The following is a 24,536-nucleotide window of genomic DNA, read 5'->3' on the forward strand; positions in this document are numbered from 1 at the left end:
AATTTAAACAAACCTTTAACAAGTATGTTACTTTTATAGTTACAGTTATAGTTTTGTACTTTAAACCTAAGAATATTAAGAAAAAATAGTAACAGTTGAAAAAAAGTTTGGAGTTCAAGTATAAATTTAAAAAATGAAGCAGACAGAGTTTTGCATGAGGCTTCTCTCCTTGTCTTGCAGAGGCTGTCTACTTCTTGTGTCTGTGTCTTTATATATGATCACTTTCTTTCCATATGTTTTCTTTATTTCTGGCACTAGAGACTGAACCCAGGGCATTCTCCTTCTGAACTACACTCTAAACTCTATTTTATTTTTATTTTTTAAACAGGTTCTTGCTAGTTTGAAAGAATCTCAATACTTCCTGAGGCTATCCTCCAACCTGTGATCCTCCTGACTCAGCCTGCCAGATATTTGGATTATAGTCATATGCCATGACACCCAACTACTCATCTTTTTTTTTTTCAATGTCCTCTTTATAAAAACCACTATCATATTAAAACAGGGCTCACTCTTGTGACCTCATTTAAATGAAATATCTTCTAAAAGAGAGTGTTATTTTAATTTGTCTTCATTATTGTTGCTTTTCAGTCCATGCATCTCCATTATATATTAAGTCTCACTATATTAAACTCTGCCCTTATTCTATCTGTACTTTCCACTGAGATTAAATTTTGTTTTCTAGAGACCACATAAATGTACAGAAAATATAGCAGGTATATGATGTGTATTAAGTCTTCTTTAGCTGGATGAAAACCACATTTAAAAATTTTCCCAAGCCTATCTTTCAAGGTTGAAAGCCAGGATCACTCGAAAAAATAAGCTATAAAATAAGAATTCAGATATATCTCACAGGATTGGTTGCAGTAGAGAGATGTATTTAATGTTTGACAGTAGTATTATATACACTACTGGCAAATATTATTAAACCCAAGTGTACTCATTGAATAGTCATTTTATATTCTATTTAGTAAATGTATCCATAAATAATTTATTACTTAAGAATAATTAAATAAAAATATCCAATTTAGAGACAAGTATTTTTTATATTTTTCTACTTGTATTATTTTGATACTGTTTAATAATTGTAGATCCAATCCATTTAAGAACTTAAATACAGGATAACATGTGTTACTTTCCATTTTCAGGATGTTTATATAGGAGTTTGTATATCTTTTATATAGAAATCTCTGTCTTCTTTCAGCCTATTGAAACATATCCTAGGCTAAATGTAACATTACTGACTTTTTAGGGATTTTGTTGAATTTCTCCTAAAAAAGTATATAGAATTGCATAACCTAATCTCTAAAATGAAGTTATTTGGTAAGTAGAAACATCACCAATATATAGATGAAAAAAGAAAATTATGAAAATTAACATCAATCTCAATGTCTCCAATTATATTCTCAATGTCTTTCAACAACAAAGATATATGTTTCTTTTTAATTTAGCCAGTTTCGCTGAGAATTCTAAGCTCCTTTTACTATCTTATATCTCTGTGGAACTTCTATTCTCTTTCTGGCCTCTTTTAAGTTTAATGACTTGTTTCTTTCTAGTTCTGTGTCTATGTATCTTTTTCAATAACTTAATCACATGCTTTTGGGAAGGGTAGAAAACATATTTTATAATATGTTTTAGCACCAATAAAAAAATTTAAATACAAAAAATAAAATGAAATGAAGTGAAAAAAATAATAATATGTTTTATGCTGTCAGCAAATTTCTTGGTGTTTCCCAGATGTCACATGAATTGCATATTAGTCTCTCTGGCCAACTACTTTATTTATTAAGAAGTACTGCCATATTTAATCAATGGTCAATATCCTTTGCTTTATTGCAAGAAATAAATGACTTTTGTATGCAGACATTGCACTATTCTATCTTGGCATGCCTAGAGGGAGTATATGTAGCCTTGTAACTAATATAGTCAAAGTAGTGCGACTTAAAGAATTCATTGACTGGTAAGGCTTGAGAAAGCATTTGGCAACCTTTATTTAGCTCACTGGTATAAACTAATACGTTTGATAGTTCTGTCAGAATGCAGAGATACTACTCTGAGAGATGCTGAAGGAATTTGTACCTGTCACCAATAATAGATAAAATTTATTATAAATCCTACCATGTCTTAAAAATAACCTACTTTAAGTAGGTAGTTATCTTAAAAGTTGTTGTATTAGTTATTCCCATGTAAAGGAGAAATACAAAAGAACGTCTTTGAGTATAGTCAAACTCCACAGTAAGTTGCATATCAAGTCATTTTCACTTTTTGGCAGCTTCCTGGAGTATAGCAATGTTGTTTTCTGCCATTAACAGATGGAGTCTCTATGTGAAATCTGCTACTGTAAATCCTACAATATGTTAGGTTAAAGATTAAGTGAAATCAATGTGAGAGGGTGCTAACATATTATATATCACAATTGTGTCTACTGTGCCAATTATGAGCTTCGTGAATTTACATATTCAAGATCAAGATTTATGACAAAAACTTTAATGCAGCAAAGGTGCTCTATGAAAAGAAACTTGCATCCCTGATGTGAGTGACAGATGCCACAGAAGCTGCACAATATCATGCTTCCCTGCTTTTCAAATTAAAGATGTACAAAATAAGAATATTCTTCTGGGTAGATGTTAAGGTTGATGAACCAAAAAGTTGACAGGCTTTAAAATATTTTAAGTGCACATAATTTTGTACACCAACATGAAAAGTTTTTTCAGATAAACTGTTAAATTTTAAAAGGCACTTTTTCCAAATAAATTATATTGCACACATTGTTTGATATATATATGTGAGCCTTATATACCAAATTTATATTTCAGTAAAAACTCAATATTTTTGTAACAATGCAAAATATTTCTTCTCTTTTTTTTTTTGGCAGGTTTGGGGATGGAACCCAGGGGCATGTGACCCCTGAGCTACACCCCCTGCCCTGTTTTTTATTCTTTATTTTTGAAACGGGGTCTCACTAAATTGTGCAGGGCCTAAGTAGCTGAGGCTGTCCGCGAACCGTGATCCTCCCGTCTCAGCCTCCCAAATACTGGGATTACAAGCGTGCACCACCATGCTCGGCAAAATATTTCATTTTCAATTGAGACTCAGGAACATTTCACATCATCAAGATTTATTAATATATTTTAATGAGACAGTCAATAAAGAGGAAGAAAAAAACAGAAATCTGAGACGATCTTTCTTTCACACATATCAGGCATATGCTCTTCGGCCCATCATGTATATGTGGAAATGCCACCAAGAAGGATGGTTTACTCTACACAGAAAGAAACATATAGCATATGACATAGCATACTTTATATACCAGACACTGTAAAACTTATTTGATATTTTAAAGAAAGTCATATCTCATAAATCATAGATTTTAGATTTTTTCTTTATTTTTTTGCAAAAACAATGCCAAACTAAGGATTCTTATTCAAAGTAATTCATAATAAGGCCTCTTTATCTAAAATATTTTTTGTTTATTATCTATAAATATTTGCTTATTAATAAGATGTTTAGCATTGGAAATGTAAATAAATTAGATGCAGTCATCTGCCTCCATTCTTTCCAGAATAATCAAAAGAGAAAAGGATCAGAGACAGTGGACCATCTCCTTCTCTGAGCATCAGCAAGTCAGTGATACACTTTTAAAGAATTCTGTGATCATTGAAGAAAAAAATATCTATCATCTTCTCTGTGATAAATGTTCAGTGTATTCTGAAAACAGAAACAAGGAAGGAGTAATTGTATAAAATCATATTTAATTCCTGTTTATTTAATTAAGTTAAAATGGAATGAAATGTTTCCAGACCACATTAAATATTTGACAAACTTATCAGTATACATGAAGCAAATATATTTATATGGAGTAATATTACATTTTTATAAATTTCTATAATTAGAAGACAACAAAAAATAGCAATTCATCTAGCAATTCAGCCACTGAATGAGATAGTTTGTGAAAATGATTCCATTGCTTTGGGGGGAAATTACAAAGCACAAGACAGGAACTTAATTTGTAGGAGCAATTAAAAAGTTAATCAGAACTCATCCTCTTATTCATTTTCCATAGAACTTGACAATGTGCATTTTTCATTTCCTTTTGAATAATGGTAAAATGTTTTTCATTTATTATTTTACTCTACATAGCCAGCATCATAGATATGGAACCAGTATAGTTTCACAGGACTTTACTTAGAAATTGTAATTCTGCATGATTGACATCTTAAGGTTCCTAATTCTTTTAACTTTAATTTTGTGCTATGTACGTAGAATCAAATGGGACACTGAAGCATGTGCTTAGTGTCTTAGCTCACACATTTCCCACTTCCTCCCTCCCTTTCCTGATCTACTTCTTAGCTGATGAGAAAAATATCCTGGAGCTATGTCCTGGATCCTGATACTTTAGCCCCTACCCAGCTGCCTCATGCTATCATCAACACTGTGACTACTTTCTGTGCCAGGTGGAGTTTAAGCATGAGCCCAGAGAAAGCGGGGGTCAAGTGTGAATCCTAATGATTCTTGGGAAGGAGAAAGGAAATATCTGAAAACACCACCATGCATTGAGCAGTGTAATAGATGGGGCCTTTGCCCACACTCAACCCAGGTATCAATCATATTGCATTACCCAACAGTTATCTAAGGAGGCAGTTGCCAACCTGAAGACTATACGACAATAAAAAAAAGGTTGAGGCTATGAAGACCTTAAAGCTTAGAAGAGGGGCTACAAAGTTCAAGGATTTAGGCTTCCGAGGTACAAACAGAATGGCGAGGATATCTATGGAGCCCAGAGGAGTGGCTTCACAGTGGTGAGTGGGATTAGAGGACAGGCAGGGCCATGATACAGGGGCACTTCGAGAAACAGCAAGAGAAGTAGAAGCAGCAAGTCCTTTCTCACTTGTTCTTCAAATCTCCTTTGAAACTCACCAAATAACAAAGTTAACAAGAAGTTCTCCCTCAAGGCAGAAGATGTCATCTGTTTCTGGGTGAACGAAGCCTTCATTTCTAACCCTGGGCAGCCCCAGTTATTCTGCTCACACTCACATGGATGAATATACTTTCTCATTAATTTTTGTTCATGGGAATGGATATTTTAACAAACACCCTGTACATGGATTGTCCCTTCTCAGATACAGAGATGAAAACTAAATTCTTTACGATAATCAAGATCAATAATTCTCTTTAAAATAGAATTTCTTTTCTTTCAGTCAAAAATCAAGGGCTGATTTTTCTTGACTACAATGTTGTATTTTTATGTCCTCCGGTGAAAGCATTTGCACTTAAAACTAAGTCTTCTGAAGCTAGAGTCAAAGATTCACTGATTAAAATCATGACCTATAAAGTATTACTGAAAACACTACTATACCTTATCTTTCTTCACATGCTAATACAGAACATCAGTCAGAGAATAAGAAACGTGTGTTAGTTACATATTCAAATTCTGTACTGCCTCCATTTACATCTTTTTTTGTAAAATGATTGTGATTTTGTTGAAAAATGATTGTGTAGGATAAAGTTTATGAAAGAATTTATTGCATGTGATAAAGATAGTTTTAATTAAAATTATTCAAAATGTTTGCAGAGAGGTTTCATCAAGATAATTTTCTGTGTTTACTACTGTCTGTTTTCTATGGTTATCTAAATTTTACTTCCAAAGTGAATGTTAACACTTGGGTAACTGTAATGCTATATTTGTGCTTATCAAATGTTAAAAATGTGTAAATGGGTACTAGACAACACACCGGTCAGTTTAGCTATCCCAGTTCATCCTCAGTGGCCTGAAGTCAGCAGCCTCAGACCCAACTGTCCCAGAGACAACCCACCAGACTGCGCATGAGAAATCTAAAAAGTCAAGCAAGCTGATCCTGAGAAGGATGACTCACCCCGCTCCAGTCACATCCAGAAGCTGCTAAGACAGTGCACAATGATACACTGAAGAGTGCCACATCTCAGGCTACAAAATTGGACTCTAAATTTTATGTCATAAGTTCTGTAAGACTGACTTTATTAGTGCTGTTCACGATGAACTTATTTTCAAAACATATATTTAAGCCCCCTCCTTTCTAAGCCCCTTCAAACTCATACCTGGGGCACCTTTTTCTTCTGGGAAACCTCTCCCATCAGAACCAATCTCCACCAATTAAACATCTCTCCATCCTCACTCTCTTTACAGATTTGCTCCAGGAACATGCAGACTCTGTCCTCCCATAGCCTGACCCTGTTTTGTTTGGTTTTGTTTTTTTCTGGCTCACTCCCTCTAAAACCTGATCTTTTTAAAAGCCTCTCATTCACAGACCCTCGGCCCATGGTGGACAGGACCTCACCTAGTCATCCCGATCACACCAATGACCAATGGTGGCTACTCATATTCTCCTCCTTCCTCCGCATGCTATGAGGGCATTTATTCTCTTGCAGTCCCTCTGGAGGCTGTCTCACCTGGGACTGTAACTACCACTACTCTGATAGAGCCTATGGGATCTCTCCACAAAAACTCAGCAGGACAAAGCTGGATCAAAAAATTGATGCCCATTATCATGATTAAAAGGCTGCAATGTTAGGTCAGAAGTCACATGGAGCTCGGGTGAGTTTACCAGCTACAGCTATCTGGGTCTCACAAGCATGGCTGTGCCATGATAATGCAGGGCAGTCTGACTCAGTCTAAGGGGCAGTTACCAAAAGTAGGCAAACAGTCCCAAGGGGGTAATATTCCAACCCTGACCACCAAGGCCAGCCCTCACCACCCAGAGCAACTAACTGAGTCCGGCTGTTCCCGAGACCAGGCACTCCCCCTCCGTTACTCTCTCTGATATGAAAAGTTTCTTGCTTCTTCCCAGTGCTGCTGCTGTCCTGCCAGAGACAGTCTGCAGCTAACCTGGCCTGCAATCAACTCTCCCTAAATGGACCATTCTCTGGGATCTCTTGTTTCTTGGGTTTCACCAATCATATTACAGGTTCAATTCTTGGGTCCCTTAAATAAAAAAAAGAACATTTAAATATATTTAAATATGTATTTATATATAAATATATAATATTTATATATTTAAATAGAGTGGATCCATATACTTTATATGAATATTTATTAACATCGGGGAAATGTATGTCTTCCTTTTGTAAGATGATTAGATAGATTTTCTTATCAGCTAATATATTAATGTTAACAACCATTTACATTTTACGCTGTTTCCTACCCATTTTTTAATATTTTATCTTTCTTGGACCAGGCATAGCACCAGCTGGTTCTTAGTTTATGGATCTCTTTTCTATACAATAAAATGCAGTTCCTTAATTGAGTCATAATGGGATAGCATATGTTTTAATTTGTGAATTTATTTTTCTTTTGTAGACTCTTCAATTTTCACTGCTTGCTCCTATATCCCACCTTCATTTAGCATTCCTGTCCCCGAAGACCCCTGTTAGGGTTCCGGACACAATTTCCCTCAAAATACACAAAAAAACTCAAAACAGAAAAACATTCCAAAGGACATGTTCTCCTTCCAAGTTTCACCACTTTCAAGTTTGTTCTTTAGTAAAAATCAAATTTCTACTATTGCTAGATCTGGTATTTTTGCTTTAATTACTTATTAACCATGAAATGTTTGAATAAATATTAACAACTTAGAATTTAGGGTATTGTCATTATCCTATAGATCCCAGAGTACTGCATATATTTTGAACCATAAATACATTATTATATAGATTTATTTTTGTGTTTTCAGTAAACATTTATTTAAAATTTGGACTTCTCTTCCCCTTTGGGCTTAAAGTTTTTCTAACATTTTCATATTTCTAGATTAAATTGTTTACTTTCTCCTTGAAGAAGTTATATTGGCATAATTTTTATTGCAGGGATATAGATTATAGGTTTATTTTTATGTAACTTAAAATATTTAAATATAACTTTTGAATGACATTTTGATGAGTTTAGACCTATGGGTTTGAAAAGTATTTTTGCAAGTGATACTACCTTCATTTTTTCTTTTAGAAAGTGATCTATTAATTCAATAATTGATTTTTTAAGGTAATATTTTGTCTAACCTATATTCATAACTTTATTTATCCTTTCAGAGTGTTGATTTAATGATATACCTAGATGTGTTTTCTTTTTATTTATAATGATTAAGTTATAAGGATTTCTGTTACGGTTTGAGATGATATGGTTTTGGGGACACTGTCCCCAAAGACCCCAGTTAGGGTTCTGGACACAATTTCCCTCAAAACACACAAAAAAACCCCAAACAGAAAAACCACGGTTTCTTGTCCTGAGCTAAGAGTAAATACACATTAGCCCAGACTTTTGCTGAAGATTTAAAGAGTTTATTAAAAAAATAGAAATACAGAAGATAGTTACAGCCCATGCCAGATTGGCATGGAGGGTGGTTCAAATGAATGCCCCACCAAAGATACAACACATGGACCAGACTTTTATACCCATGACCTCCATCTTGTTTACGTAATTCTGATGTAGTAAATGTCCCTGTAAGGCTCCTTCCCCAGCAAGGTGTGGCAAGGTGTCTCCTTTCAGGAAGGTCTATGCCTCCTTCCATCCTAGCTAGATTATCCAATCATTATGTAAACCTGTCTTTAGAATGAGGATGAGGAAGTCCTAGTTCCTCTCTCCTATAGACTTGCTAATTACCTTTCACTAGGTTAATTTACATTGGGATAATTGCCTGCTTCTAGGCAGAAACCAAGTCCTTTCACAGATTTGCCCCTCACCCAAATTTTGGAATATATTAATAATCATAGCTTTTTCAAATCTTCCTATGCCATTCCCAATACTGGTACAATTTCTACCTCTGGTTTGATGTTGCTCAGCAGTCTTAGAAAATAGTCATTATTTCTATAAATTTTGTGTGTTCCCAATTTTTTCCTACTCTTCTAGATTTGCATTTATACGTGTTAGATTTTTTCGCTGTTTCCCATATGTCTCTTGTATTTTTTTTTATTTTATCTCTATTTGGCTATTTTGTAGTGATATTCTTTCTAGCTTTCAAATTCTCTGAGGCAACCAATTTTCTGTTAAATCATATTAGTAAATTTTCATTAGTGTTATCATATTTTTGCTACATTTGAGTTTAACTTTAATAGTTTGACTGCAATTTATGGTGAAATTTTTATTTTGAATCTGTTTTTATCATATTAGTCACATATGATAATTTCAATAACAAATTATAACTATTTTTAATTTGATATCTACTTTTTAAAGAAAATATTATTAGAAAAATAATAATTTTGTAGACTAAACATCTTTTTTTCTAACATGATTATAATTTTAAAAATAACTTACTTTCATTGTTTGTGAATAAAGCTAAAATATCTCCCAAGAACTTAGAAATTTTGGCAGTGACTTTCTTTCTAAGTAATAAATATAAAATAAGCACAGTGCTATAGTATAATTTTTGGATCACAGTCTAACATTAAATACCAATTATAATTTATTTTACATTAAATGAAGCAAATGGTTAAAATGAAAGTTACTCAAAGTCTATATTCCTAAGTATTTAAACTTTAGGTGATTTATGGTTAGCAAACTTCAGCTTTGTGTTAAATAAAATAATAATTTTGTAACACAAATAATTATTTTATTATTGTTATCTGTTTCTATCAGCTAATCAAAATGAATACACAGGCCCAGAAATATATATATATATATATATATATATATATATATATATATATATATTTTTTTTTTTTTTTTTTTTTTTTTTTTTTTGGTGGTACTGGGGGTGGAACTCAGAGGCTTTCTACCTCCAGGCTCTACTCTCAGACCTATTTTATACTTTATTTGGAAACAGAGTCTCACTAAGTTGCTGAGAGCCTCACTAAGTAGCTGAGGCTGGCTTCCAACCTGTGTGATCCTCCTGTCTCAGCCTCCCAAGCCCGGGGATTACAAGCGTGCGCCACCACGCCCAGCAGGCCCAGAATCTTAATGAAGAGACAGGGCGGGTTCTTGTAGTAGTACATTTGATAAATGATGTAGTGTCCTGCCACATACAAATTACTTCCTGCATATATTTTCCCAAATTTCTCACTATGATTCCCTGAGAGGACATTTTAAATTTTATATTTGAGTATCTTACTATCTCTGCTACATCCAAGTCATTGGTTAGTTATCCAATTAATTATTAGAAGAACAAGTGTCCAAAGAGCTAAAAATACATGTTCTGGAGAAGACAGAGGCATGTTTTAGCATGCCCAGCATGCTCTTTTCTTCTGCTATTAGATTCATAAGTCTGATTCTTATGAGCTATCTTGCTCTTGGTTATTTATATCAGAAGTACTAAAGTTAAAATGCTACAGAGAAGAGTAGCATTGCCCCTGAGCAAGAAGTAAACTTTCTTAAATGTTAGGATAAATTAAGGTTTATAGAAAGTGCTTTGTTGTTGTCTTTCTGTTTTCGTTTTTTTTTTTTTAACTTGCTTTGTTTTTAGAGATGAAGGCGTGCTTATTACTAATAGCTAGAGAAGTAGCTGGATTCTCTATATTTTTGTACCAGTTTCCAAGCTCCAATTCTCACAGGGCAATGAAAAGAGAACCATATGGCACATGCACACGCAATGTGCTAAATCAGGGGAGAGAAATTATGACCTTAAGAAATTGAATCGTTTATAATGTGTGATAAATAGGACTACTCTTGGTTTCAAGAGAACATTTACTTTTGTTATACTGTTCAGTATACCTTCTACTGTCTACCCTTTACTTAGCATGTCTACCCTTTACTGTGGAGGAAGATACCATCTTTATCTTCCAAGGGGGCATACTTGCTCTTTGCTCCACAAGAAGAATCATCTTTATCTTCCAAGGGTATTTTTATGCAAACATACTTGAAAAGCTTTTCCCAGAACAAAGGGTAGCACTTCATTTGGAATGCATTCGGAAGTGGTAGAGGCCCCTGGAGAACTGTTTTCCAACAATTACTATGAGAATATATTTTTCTTTGTAAAATACTTTTATTAAGGTTGTTGTAATTTTTAGAAAATTGTATAATTTAAGTAAAATTTTATGTGGTAGCATACACTTGTAATCCTAGCATTCGGGAAGCTGATACAGGAGGATTGAAGTTGATGGTTAGCCTCAACTAAATTAGTGAGGGCCCTTGCAACTCAATGAGACCCAATTTCAAAATAAAGAATAAAAAGTAAACCTGGGGGTGTAGCTCTTAGGTAGAATTCCCCTAGGTTCAATCCCCAGTACAAAAAGTAAATAAATAAATAATATATTATAATAAAATTTAAATGCTGTTAAAAATTACTCTTTATAACAATAGCTTTATGACATGACCTTTACTATATACATCCTATGGTGTTTTTAGAAATTGTCTTAAAGTATTTTCTTAAAGTAAAAGCTTTGGAGATAGAATTAAATTTATTGTTAACTGAATCACAAAATTGAGTTTTATCACTAATTTCTTTATCTACAGGCAGGTTAAAATTTTTAAAATTTGTTTTTACTGGCTTAATATTTTTATTTTATTAGAACATTAAAATTAGACACTATAATGAGGTTCAATGTAATTACAACATGCATTCTCACAGATTTTTGTGTACTTTCTTTCACATTCCACACTGTGCCCCTTTCTACTCTTTATTCTCTACATGTATTAATGAAATTGGTGGTGAAACTTTCATGTATTACCATAGTATTATCTGAACTATTTTCTTCTTCAATTTTCCATATTTCCCTTTCTGGTGTTTTCAGTGACCAGTTTAGAATGTAATTGATTGATAAATGTTAAAGTATGCCCCTCATTTGAGAAATGTCTGATATTTTCTCTATTGGTTAAACTAGAGTTATGTGTTTTGGTGAGGAAAATCACACAGATAAACAGATAAAGTGTTATTTCAACATATTATATAAAAGAAATATATCATTCATCTAAATATTCAATACTTAAAAAGTAGACCAACAAGTTCTCATGTGATCACAGCTGCCCAGAGCAACATTGGTGTCTCTGGGGTTAAGTAGCTGAGCCTTTCAAATCCCAGGCACAGAACCTTACAATCTCTCTCCACCAGAGCTTGGCCCTGAAATCATGGAGGCCAGGGGCCAGCAGTGGTTCACATGATTGCAGCTACAGGCTCTAAACAGAATACTCTCTCCACCTGAATAGTTCTGGCTTGTTATCAGTAACCGAGAGTGCTCTACTTTATTACAAACAACACAGCGGTGGTTGTGTCCTTGGGCCATCAAATCTCATCTATCTGAGCCACAACTTGAGATACATCTGGCCCTGTTGAGCTTAGGCTCAGTATCCACAAAGACCAAAAGTCAACTTTCTTTACAGTTTTACTGGTTTGAAACAAGCAGAACAGCAGTGGTGTTTGGGGGGCATTCAATACCAACCAGCGAGCTGTAGTCTCTAGAATATCAGTCTCTGATTCTGCTGAGTTTGAGCCTGGATGGCATGGTGGCCTGCTGACAATTGTTTTACTGCACTGACTAAGAACTCTATCCTATTAAGAAGTTCTGAAAACTAAAAAATCTAATTATTTGAGACAGATTTGTTGAGACAAATATAGACTCAGTATAGGCCTTATTATAAAGGGATAACAAATAGACAAAGAATTCTCACACAAAGATGAAGACAATACCAAGACAACAGAAATATAAACCTGAGAATTCTGAAAACATGTGAATAAGAAAACAATAAGCTCCCATATGACCAATACTGAGCTGGAGAAAATTTCAGAGGGAGAATTCAAAATTTTCACTTTCAACATGAAAATAAAAAAATAAAATCAGAGAAAGTATACAGGAAATGAAAAATATGTAAATAGAGAAAATAAGGTTCTACATAAAAACCAAAAAGATGTCTTGAGCAAAATGAAGGAGACAATAAATAAATTAAAAACCTCAATAGAAACCACCTCTGGTAAAATAGACCATATAGAAAATAATCTCACTTTTGAAGGACAGTCCACTTAAAATTGACCACACTGTCAACAATATAGGGAAGACAATGCAACAGCAAGACCAGAACATACAAGATGTATGGAATAAGATTAAGCAACTTAATTTACAGACAATAGGCATTGAATAAGGTCTACAAGTACAAACCAAAAGTGTAATAAGCCTTTGCAGAGCTGGACATGAAGGTTCGTGCTTATAATCTCAGGACTTGGGAGGTTGAAACAGTGTGACTGCAGATTTGTGGCCATTCTCAGTTAGTTAGTGAGGTCCTCTCCAACTTATTAAGACCCTGTTTCAAAATGACAAATAAAATATAGGGCTGCTAGTGTATTTTAGAGGTAGTATGCCCCTGGCTTCATCCCTTATTACCACATACACAAAAAAAATCTCTTCAGATAAATAACATCAGAGAATACCCAAACAATGAAAAAGAGTTGGACATCCAGAAACAAGAGATATTTAGAAATACAAGAACATCAAAGAACAGCTTCTCTATGCCATGTAATAATCAAAATTATTAACATAGAGTGCAAAAAAAATCTTAAATATATCTAAAACAAAAGAATGGTTGATATTCAAGGGCAAAACAATAACAATCACTTAGGACATCTCAACCCAAGTTATGAAAGCCAGGAGGGAAGCATGTGACATATTGCAAAGAGAAAGAAAACAACCAACCAAAAAAGTGATAACCAGCAAATATATCATTTAAAATTGATGAAATAAAACTTTTCAAGACAAGCAGAAACTAAAAGAATTCATGACTCCCAAGCCAGTACCAAAAAAAGAAAAAAAAATTAAAGAAATATAACTCAAAGGAAAAAAAAAAAGCAAACAGAAATGCCAGAATCAGACAAAGGGAAAATTCTTTCAGATGGGCAACTAAACAAAGAAAAAATAACACGATATCAAACAAATTATATCTCAAAATTATAGGAAACAAAACTTATTTCTCAATCACACTGACTGTCAAAGGTCTAAATTCCCCAATTAAAAGACAGACTGGAAATGTAGATTAAGGAACATAATCCAACTATATTCTGCATATGAGAAACTCACCTTACAGGCAAAGATATCCGTGGGCTAAAGGTAAAAGCATTAAAAAAATATACCATGAAAACTGAGACTGTAAAGCAGGGAGTTGCAACAATCATATCCAATGGAGGCTTTAAGCTAAAACTTGTAAGAGACAAAGCTTATCAATTCTTATTTTAAAAAGGGGCAATCCTACAAAAAGATATAATATCTGAATAAATCACTCCTGCTTTTTATGTTCAGTTTGTGCTTTATAACTTTTACCATGTTCTGTGGTTTTGTTTGTTAAAAGCTGATCTATAGTAGATAGAAGAAACTGAGAAACAGAGACATATATCTTGGTTTTTTCATATTCCACTGTGTTGCTTAAAAAATTTTGAGAGCCATAAGTTTCAGGGTCTTTAAATATCTTTGTTCTCATTTTCTTTGTCTCCTTCTTCATTATTTCCTTGGTGACAGAAATGTCTGTTTCTTGCAGTTCTCTCAACTGTAACCCACTGTTATTATCATAGAATTTTACAGGCATTGGTTGAGAAGTATAAAGCAGAAAGAGCACTCTATAAACCGGTGAAAAGTTTTAGTATGTTAGTGACCCTTTGTTGTTTTACAAGTTTTTCTCCAATGGCATAGTTTCATCATTCTTCTGAAACCTGTTCCATACTCTTACATTTTTTAATCTTTCTTTTTTTGGCGGTGCTAGGAATATAAGCCATGAGCATTCTACATTCAAGATACACCATAGCCCTATCTTATTTTTTATTTAAAATATCAAATATTAAATATTAAATTATTAAATATTATAGAAACCAATAGATATTCATATTGATTTTAAAATAAATATTTAATTGTAATTAAACATTTAATAAAATAAAAAAACAAAATTTTATAATTTATTTTCTCTTTTTTATTTTCTTTTTTATCTCATTAAGTTGCTTAGTTGCCAAGGCTGGCTTCAAAGCTATGGTCTACCTGTCTCAGCCTCCCACATGTTGGTACTAAAAGTGTATTTCATCATACCCAGCTTAAGTTCTGTTCCACTTATGACTGTAGTACTACAATTTCTTTAAAAATATTCCTCCTAGCCGGGCGTGGTGGTGCACACTTGTAATTTCAGCATTTGGGAAGCAGAGACCAGAGGATCACGTTCATTGACAGCCTCAGCTACTTAGTGAGGTCCCTTGCAAGTTAGTGAAACTTTGTTTCAAAAATAAAGAATTAAAAATTAGGGCTGGCTTGTCACTCAAAGGTAAAATGCCCCCGGGGTTCCATCCCCAGTACTTACTGAAAAAAAAAAAAATTTCCTCCTAGTAATTATGTCTCCTCACCATATAAAAATGTCTGAAAAAAGTAAATTACTTAACAGAAAGTAATATGAAATCGTAAAAACATTAGAAGTTAGAGCATAACGTTTATTCCTGCTGAAAAGTTGCTTTAATTTTCTTACGAGCAAATTAATTTTACCATCCTTAATAACTTCAAATCAAGGTGGCATAAAAGAAATAGTATCCCGGAATACCCCCAGATCTATTTAAGCAATTAGCACGTATGCAATTAGCCTGTGTGAACTATCATAGACTATGATTCATTGTTTGAGCTTCTTTTCAACAATACTTCATGTTTAAACAGGTGCATTCTTAATTCTTTCTTACATTGTTCAGATACAAACCTGCACTCTAGCAGAACTCTTAAGACTTATGAAAAGCAATGCTGTGATTTTTTGTTACATAGAATTAAAATTACCGCCTAGTTTTATTTATTTATTTATTTATTTTTTTTTTCTTTTTGCTAGTACAGGTGGTGGAATTCAAAGGCTTTCTATCTCCAGGCTATACTCCCAGACCTATTTTTTAATATTTTATTTGGAAACAGGGTCTCGCTAAGTTGCTGAGACTGAGACTGGCTTTGAAGCTGTGCGATCTTCCTGTCTCAGCCTCCCAAGCTCAGGGATTACAAACGTGCAATACCATGCCGGAAGGTTTTGTCTTTCTAATACTTGCAAATAAATTTGATTCTAAATATAAAATAAAACTTTTAACAAATAATCATTGGTGACTATATTCATAATTATATTACCTCTAACCTCTTTCAGTTATTGTTTCATGAGTCAAGTAGGCAAAACCTATGGATTAGAAACCATTTTAATTTGTGGTGTGACAGAAGGTGAGCAATCAAATGTTTTTTTTTCTCCTATATGAAAGCTAGTAAATAATTGGAATATTAGAATGACTTTAGATAATAGAGAAGAAACTTCATTGGAGTGAGGGAGGTGTTCTAAGGGAAGGTGGGGAGGAGAAAGGGAGAATCTATGTAAGAATCACTTCTATTGACATTATATACATATGTGGGAATATAGATGCTAATCTCAATAGCATGTATGGGGAAGAGAGAAAAGAGGAGGGAGCCTGGTAGAAAGCCCATCAACTGCTGCTTGTGTATCTGTCTCTATCACTATGAACTTCATTTTGATGTGAGACTATAATGAACAAAGAAAAGTTTAAAAATAAATTGTGGTATGGATAATAAAATGCATTAATTGATTATAAAGATCAATAATTTTGCAATACATCATTTCTACATGAGAATAATGTTTAAATTACATTTGTCTCATTTTACATAAAAGGGTATTATGTTAAAAAAGACACTTAAGTCTCCCAAGTCTTTTAAGCATGATAACATCACCCTTTGACATTCTTAACCTCTTCTATCTGATACAATGCTTAACATATCAAACAGAACATGGCATCATGTTTAACCAATTTGAGAAGTTTCCATTGTATATGTATTATTAAGATATGTAGCTAAACCTTATCAAATTTTTAAGTTCAGATGTAGCCTACTCCCAAATGAACAAGGTCTTATTTCTGACCTAGAGTTTTAAAGCAAATAGTCTCTTATTCCTCTCAGTCCTCAAGTAATATCATTAGTTGTCACTTTAAGATTTTATTTTTAGTCTCATTTACAAGTGGTCATTGGATTGTGATGGAACACATCGAGCAGATGTCCATGTAGGGAAAACCAGCATGCAGTTGCATGTTCAGCAGATTTTGGAATACTTTGCAAAGTTTCCCTGTGAGATGGTACGTTTTGCCAATGCCTTGCGACTACTTGTATGTTTGCATGACTTTGCTGACCAAACTGCAGCCTCCTTCTGCACTTCTCTGAGATCATCAGACATTGAGGGAAAGACAAACCAGCATCTTTTATTGCAGCCACAATCATAGGATCTCTTGAGTTTCTCCGTTTGGTTCTTTGCTACCACTAACTCCACTAAAGGCATTTTAGTGGACAGCAACAATAGTGATGATGTCAAGTTCATCAATCTAGGCAGAGAAGAATTTTAGTCCCGCCTATTACAAGGACAGTGAGAGAACAGTAGCTTTCTATTGTTAAGAAACTAATCTTTACTCAAACCTGATACCCTAATTAGTATTAATGTCTTTTCAAAAAAGTTAACCAATTAGATTTTCTTCTGGCTAATTAATTTTTATTGGGCACATAATATCTTTTTATTGAGAGGATCATGGGCATGTTTATATCAAATAAAACTAGGAGATCTGGAGTAAAACCAAGGGATGCTGAGTTGAGCCTGGTTGCCCTTTACTATTTATTTATTGTTATTATCTTATGAATTTGTTTATTTAAACAAATTAATTAATTTGGGATACATACTTTTTCTCTTTTGACCATCCTGAAATATTCTTTTGCATAGCTGGTTATCTATTGTTTCTCATTTAATGTATGATCAGTCATAACTTTCATGATAACCTAAATTTCCAAGGCATTAAAACATTCCCAAACATCTTTGTGAAGTAAACCTACTTGACAAACATTTAAAAATCAGAACAGAAACACTATAGTGCAAAAAATGACAACAAAGCTGTGAGTTCCCTTGAAAGAGCTCTTTCTCCTGTCTTCTCAGTTGAAGACATTTCAATGTCCCGTAAATATTGCTAACAGCATAGAGGAGGGAGAGCCTGTGAATGCCTAAGCTGATATTTATCCTGCTAGCTGTAGTGTGTGCAGCATTAAAAAATATATCACATTATCAACATTACTCTAATAGTAATTCAGGCCCAAATAGGCAAACGGTGCTCTTACTCTATGTTTTACCCCTGCACAGCTGTGCACAGGCATCGCAGCTGGTGGCCTCAGAAGAAAATAGGAACATTCTTTCTCAACACCCTGTAGGTTCTCTAGGCCCTTCTCCTATAATAAGATCCCAGACAGGCAAGGGGCAAGTGAGCCTGCTGCCCACGTGCCTGACTGGAGTACAGTGTGCCTGAGGTCAGAAACGGAGCCCTAAATAATTCGTAGGAGAAAACAATCTGGCAAGTTTTGTGTAAGTAGACTTTGAGGCGAAACAAGCAAGAGTCATATTCAATAGGTAAATGGTTATGGTAATGTGAAATTCTGAATAGAGATGTGTCCTTATGTTAAATATTTGGGAGGTCTGCAGACTGGTTGAAATTTCAGAAGTGAATAAAATTACCTAGGAAGATTTTTGTGGAGTAAAAATTCAATGGCAACAGTAATTACTCAGGGCAGATCTTTTCACTAGTATTATTCACTTTTTACTGTGCATTTGATTTTAATCAGGTTCTGTTTCTCTTCATATTAAAAAAGAGATCACAAGCACTTATTTCAGTGTAGGTCCAATGCTCTCAATCCCATTCAAATTTGGGTTGTCTGCAAATGTCTTTATTTACTTGCTTTTTTTTTTTTTTTTCTGCTCTGGGGATGGAACCCAGGGCCTTAGACCTCAAAGCTACAACCCCTGACGTATTTTTTTTTATTCTTTATTTTTATTTATTTATTTGGTGGTACTGGGGTTCCTAGAAACCCTTTTACCTCCGGGCTACACTCCCAGACCGATTTTATATTTTTATTTGGAAAAGGGTCTCTTAAGCCATCAAGGCTGGCTTCCAACCAGCACGATCCTCCTGTCTCTGCCTCCCAAGCCCGGGGACTACAAGCGTGCGCCACCACCCACGCCCGGCTTATTCTTTATTTTGAATCAGGTTCTCACTAAGTTGTGGAGTGCCTCACTAAGTAGCTGAGGCTGTCCATGAATAGCGATCCTCTGGTCTCAGCCTTCAGAGTGCTGGGATTACAAGCACGCGCCCGCGCCACCATGCCCAGCTATTTATTTGCATATTTCCAAGTATTTTAATTAGATATAGGATTCTGGGTTTGGTGTTTTACTGTTTAGCCCTTTTTGTGTGTGTGTGTGATACTGGGGTTCCTGGAAGCCCTTCTACCTTCGGCTACACTCCCACGGGCTATACTCCCAGACCTATTTTTATACTTTTTTATGTGGAAACAGGGTCTCTTAAGCCAGCGTGGCTGGCTTCAAACCTGCGCGATCCTCCTGTTTCTACCTCCCAAATGCGGGTATTACAAGCGTGCGCCACCACGCCCGGCTATTGTTTAGCCCTTTAAATATGTTTTTCATTAATTTTACTGCGTTACGTTTCCTAATTATAAGTCGATCATGGCTCATTTCATTGTTTTCCTATATATCATGTCTTTTGTGTGTTTGTGCTAATCTTTTTTCAGAGACCTTCAAGATTTATTTTCTTATTTATCTTTAGCCCTTGGCTAGGATCTATTTAAGTATGGTGTTCTTTTTTATATTTAAAATGCTTGAATATAAACAATCTTTTTGGGTAGATATCGTGATGCTTTCATTTTAAACCATCATAAATCCATGAGTGGGAGCAGAAGATGCACTGATTCAAAATGGATGCTCTGGAGACTTGGACCACTTCTTTGTATATTTACTTTTGACTTCTAGATTTGTCTGGGCTCAATTGATGGGGCAGATTTCCCAGAAACCTGGACTTCCTCCTGTGTTTTTTCTCCTTTGAGTCCTACGAAAGGAAGCTTAAATTCAACCTATGCTTCATTAATTGTAGGATACTAGGAAAATTATCTTTTATGAAGACATATTTTTCCAAAATTTCAATATGACAATGAGTACTTTATTTCCTAAAGTTATTGGGATGAATACGGTAGTTATTTTAAATGATATTTCACTTCTAACATGATCTATGACAGTTTACTAAAATTGACATTCATCCTAAGTCCGTTAAAATACATTTTCAGTCTACATTTATTTCAGTTGAACTCTCAGTGATTTTTTTTACTTTTTCTTAACATTGACTTTTCTTCATTTTTATGAGTCTTAAATCATTTGACACCAAGTATCATTTTTACTTTTATTTTTTTTTTGTTTTTTGTTTTTCTCTTTGTTATCAAGGTTATTTATTGGGTAGTAGTAAGACTTTAGTTAATCTTTCCCATTAGCTTCTTTTCCCCATACAGATAAAAATTAAACACTCTTGAGATTTTTATCTATTTTTTCAATATCTACATCTATATTCTTTAACGTTGGGCAATATTTTTATTGATGCCTTATAATTATACATCACACTGGGATTCAGAGTGATAGAAACATAGGTACAAACACACAGCACTTTATGTTTTTCTCCAGATCTATCTCTGCCCCTCCCCCTTCTCATTATTACTGAAAAGTTCATATAGGAGCATAACACTTTTTTTAACTATTGCCTTCAACAAATCTCCAATGATTTAAACTATGCCTAATATTTTGCTTTTCATCTCTATATGGAGGCCCTCAAACTTCTATATTCAGTCCAAATGTTTCTTGGCAGTAGAAATTCATATATCATTCAACATATTTACAAAGTCTTTTCCTTATATCCTCTTCAAGTTTGCCTCAACCAATTACTGAGATTATAGGTGTGTACCACTCTGCCCGGTTTGACTTTTTCCTTTTGGATGAGACATGGTGGCTGAGGCCATCAGCTTTATATGGAATCTGGGCGTAGTTTCATTATCATTTGCCACCTACCTCCCAAAGTATGCTTTAGTTTTGAAATCTCAAAGCTGGATTAGGTGTTCTGCCTGTGAATATTGGTACTATTAAAAATAATTATAAATTAATTAAAATTAATGGGTGGAATTTCCACAGTACTGAAATTTACTGCCATGTATGTTATTTTTTGGCTCCTGCTACTATTGTTTTGCATTAAATTCTAATGAAAATTATATTGTATTTGCACAAATTTTCATAATGAATTATTTAAGACAATATGTCTAAAGCAGAAATTGTGGCCTAGTCTTATAATCCCAGTACTGGGAGAATAGCAGGTTTGAGACCAGCCTCAGTCATATAGGGAGACTCTGTTTCGAAATAAAAAATGAAAGTACTATAATCCCAGTATTTGGGTGGATAAAATTTGCACAAATTTTCATAGTTAATTATTTAATTATCTGAGCCAGGTATTATGGCCCACAGTTGTAATCTCAATACTTGGGAGGATCACACGTTTGAGGCCAGCCTGAGCAACTTAGTGAAGCTCTGTTTCAAAATAAAAAGTAAAATAGGGCTGGGGGTATAACTCAGAGCTAGAATGCCCCTGGCTTCAATCTCCAGTACAAAGGAAAGAAAGAAAAGAAAAGGGCTGTGGGTATAGCTCAGAGATAAAATGTCCCTGGGTTCATTCCCTAGTATCCCCATCATTATCTGAACCCCAAAAACTACCAACACAACCACCATACTAGAGGTGAATTTTCCAGAACACTTGATCTCAGTTGTAGAGTCTCAGCCCATACTGTACCCTGAGACATGGGGAAGGTCTGAAGTCTCAGGGTCCATGCAGATGACCACTTTGGCTACTCCTATACCAGCACTGATCTAGGAACTTTGTAGGACTGTCAGTAAAAAGGTCGTGCCAGGTTCCATGGGGCACAGCCCATTACCCTTTCTCTCTAAGATCCTGCTTCATATAATTTTTTGAAGCAACATTTATAGAGACCTTGATTCACACAAAACTAAAACCCACAGTCTCCTTCACCACTTTATCTCTAGAGGAATCTTCTTCCTCCTTTGTCGGCAGTTTCTGTCTTCTTCTGCCCGGCAGTTCCTGTCACTACTGGAACCTCTGGGCGATTCTGAATTTTGGATGTGAGTAGGTGACTTTTATTTGATATGTCTTATTATTTTACTTATAATTCCTCTTGTTTCATCAGCATATGATGCTGTTATTACTGAATCACCAAACATGAGGCCATAAATCTTTGGAGTTTTTCCCTCTCGATCTATCAATTCCTAATGTTCAATCTCTAGATATTTCGCATACCTATCCTTGGCTTCCCCTCCCGATTGCTCTTTCCTTAGACTCCAGTGATATTTTTTGTGTGTTTGCTTGTTTTGCGGTATGGGGGATTGAACCCAGGACATTATACCTCCACTATACCTTCAGCCCTATTTTTTTTTAATTATTTATTTTGAATGTCTCACTAAGTTGCAGAAGGCCTCACTAAAAAGCTGAATCATGATCCTCCTGTCTCAGGAAACTTATAGAACTCCCTTTAGGTAAGATCAGAGAAAAGGTTCAACACTCAACATAATAGTCAAATTGACCAAAGTGGAAGCCAAGGAGAGAATCTTAAAGTACTGGGATTATAAGCGTGTGCCACCACTTCCGGCTCCATTGCTTTTTTCTTCCATTTTTCACTGCTTCCAGCCTCAGCATCCTTTAATCAAGTTTCTAAGCACTTGACAGACTAATATTTTAAAAATGAAAATTTCTTTTCTCTACCACCTACTCCTGCATACCCACCTACTTTATTTAAATCATCTATTATTTTCTTTTAATTTCCTTTACCTGGAACTTAACTGATCTGATAACTGCTACATAATGAATATTTCTTTTTCTGTTTCAAGCACTAGTACAAGATTTATAGCTTTTATCTCTTTTAGTGTACAATATCCTGGCAACAAACATTACCCCATTCTATGATTACAAAGCCAAGCATCAAATAATTTAGGAATCAGCCTAGGTCATCTACCTTAGTACTGACAGACCCAAGGGTTCTTATTCCTCTCTCTCTTAATCACTTATTCATGTATGAATCTTCTGTATTTATCCATATCTTTGCTAATACCTGTCTTACTACTTGTATTCTAATCAAAACAATGTTAACTGCTAGTAAACTTTCACTGACAACCAGTATCTGTATTAGGTACTTTAAAATTCACCTAGAAAATTTTTTGCATACCACCATCACTAATCCTTTCATTCATCACTTTTTTAATCTTCTTGAGTACTTTCATAATAGTAAAGGATCTCCTTGTGGGCAAGAACTGACTTTCTTTTTTTAACAACAGAAAGGTAGCAAGTGGTGCCAGACACATGGACACAATGAAAACACAGTTACTGAATGAAAGAAAAAGATGAATGACTGAAAGAAATTTGATGTTGTTTGAATCATACTGAGCTCTTATTTCCAAGTCACTCTGTGGACTAGTCACTCTGATGACAGCATGGCTCCAATGTTTGATCATTGAGTCTTTTTTCATGAGTGGCTCACAACCTCTGTTGAGAATTTTATATAGTTTGCAAATCTCCAGAACTGCAGCTTGCTTGTGTTCATGTACCTTTGAAGTCTAACTCTAATTTCACCTACGTTAAACCCTCTCTATTTTTAGTCAGAAACATTAGTAACTTCCCATGATAGCATTTTGTTTTACTGTTATGTTTTGTTTTGGGACTGGGGATTAAACCCAGAGGCAATGTACTTTTAAGCTATATTATCAGCTTTGTTTATTTATTTGGTTTTTTGTTTGTTTGTTTGTTTTGAAACAGAATCTTGCTAGGTTGTTGAGAGGCTTGCTAAGTTGCTAAAACTGTCCTCAAACTTGCATGCGCCACCATTCCCACCTGTTTTGTTTATTCTACTCACAAAATACTAATTTCTTGAAAAGGCAGATGACCATAAGTTTTGAGATTTGCTTAATTAAGGAAATATTTTGTTGACATCATTTCTGTGTATTGTTATACTTTTAAGATGTCCCCAAATATTTCTACCATTGGATAAACTCACTCAGTACATTGTCTGCTTGAGTATGTAAAGAATTTCCAAATATTGTGGGATAGTAATGTTTGCGATTCTTTTACATCAAAATTACATATAAAGCTGCATACATGATAGCAGATAACTGGCTTCTGTTAAACAAGTTTTCATGTTTTAAGAGGATAATTATGACAGGACGTAAGAATAGCCTTTGATGGGCTGAGGACAACCTCTGACCAGCAGATACCGAGGGAGGTATCTGCTACAACCAAAGGAAACAAATCTGTCAAAACTCTTGTGAAAATGGGATTGGATTATGAACTTCAGATAAGACTGGTAAGCTTCTCAGCAGAAGGCATAGCTAACTTCAACCTCTCCTCATGCACCTAGGAAAGTGTCATATAATAATCACGTGTGTTCTAGCTTGCTGTAGGTGTGCTCTGATGTGCTGTGCTATAAATTTTGTTAAATTATATATTTTTATTTCAAACCTCATCATTCTCATAAAACTGTTACTAAGAATCTTCTTTATAAATCTCTTGCTGAGAATCTATCTTCTTAAAAAAAAAAAGGGCCAATCTTTTTCCAAATATGTTGTAACTCTTATGCCACAGTATAAAATGAATACACTGGGCCTCCTTCTGCCGGTAACCCTAAGGTATTACTGGTACAGCACCTAACTTGCATATTTCTTGGTTAAAAGCACAGCATGATTTGAAGAC

This window comes from Muscardinus avellanarius, assembly GCF_963383645.1.
Source record: "Muscardinus avellanarius genome assembly, chromosome: 2".
NCBI lineage: Eukaryota > Metazoa > Chordata > Mammalia > Rodentia > Gliridae > Muscardinus > Muscardinus avellanarius.